The 1,062-nt window shown below is 51.0% G+C and overlaps 1 pseudogene; it reads right to left on the reverse strand.

The window, feature by feature from the left end:
* LOC141269637 (5S ribosomal RNA) lies at positions 1-120 on the reverse strand (annotated as a pseudogene).
* Positions 121-1,062: the final 942 nt, after the last annotated feature.

A 1,062-nucleotide genomic window follows, 5' to 3' on the forward strand; every position in this document is an offset into this window, starting at 1 on the left:
GATCTACAGCACCCGGTGTTCCCAAGAGGTCTCCCATCCAAGTACTGTCTGAGCCCAGCCCTGCTTTGCTTCCGGGATCAGACGAGATCAGGCGTATCCAAGGTGGTATGGCCAGTAGCCGCTGCTCGATCCATCGTCCGGCCAGCCTTTCTCAGGATCGCTTGGTGGCGAGCAATCTGGCCCTGACGGGGCGGACTCCGAAGGGTCCATGCAAAGGCTGTGCCGTCCCTACAGGTGTGGTTTGTTTAGCAGTGATTCACCCGCAGCATCAGGTGTCTTCAAAAATGTCTCGGCGCATGGTCTCCTGCAGGCTAAACCCTTCGTCGCGGTAATGTGACAGAAAGAGCAAGCTGGACCCGTAACTTGGGGGCGGAGCGAGACGTTCAGGGGTGAATGAAGGAAGAGGGTGAGATGGTTGCCAGTGACTTTGAGCTGTTCTTCAGGGGGGAGGGTCGTGTTGCCTGCAAAGGTCTTCTGCTTGGGGTTACCGGTGGTTGCCTCCAGCCACGCGGGAGACGCTGTTCCTGGTGAAAAGGAGCCTAGTATTAAAAGTAAAGAAGCAACAATGCTGGAGGCCCACGGTGATCAGAAGGATGCTGGTATTTTGCAGAGATGAAATAGCACAAGAGAGAAAGCAAATGAAAAAAAGAAAAGAGAATGAATGTGTGCACTTGTGAAAGGGAATGGAAAAAAGGCATAGAAGAGAGTGCCCCCTGCTGGTGGAAGGAAGGAAAAAGCAAAAGCCTACAACACCTGGTATTTCCAGGCGGTCTCCCATCCAAGTACTAACCAGTAGAGATGAGCGTTGTTCTACTCGAACTGTTCGCCAATCTCAAATTCGAGCTGTTTTGGGCGGTGTTCGAGCCGTTCGGCGAACACGAACAATTTGAGAAAAATTCGGCTGTTCGAGGTTATGTTCAATAACTGTTCGTGCACCAAAATCATAACTGGATTTTTTCTCAGTAATGATGAAAATTAATGTTAATACGCAGTTTGAGTGTACAGCGGGGTGGGGGGATGGGCAGGGGATGGATCTCTGCAGGAACAATGAAGATCTCCATT

The sequence above is a fragment of the Phyllobates terribilis genome, unplaced genomic scaffold, assembly GCF_046119375.1.
Source record: "Phyllobates terribilis strain yellow unplaced genomic scaffold, ASM4611937v1 Scaffold_4__5_contigs__length_816908805, whole genome shotgun sequence".
NCBI classification, from domain to species: Eukaryota; Metazoa; Chordata; class Amphibia; order Anura; family Dendrobatidae; genus Phyllobates; species Phyllobates terribilis.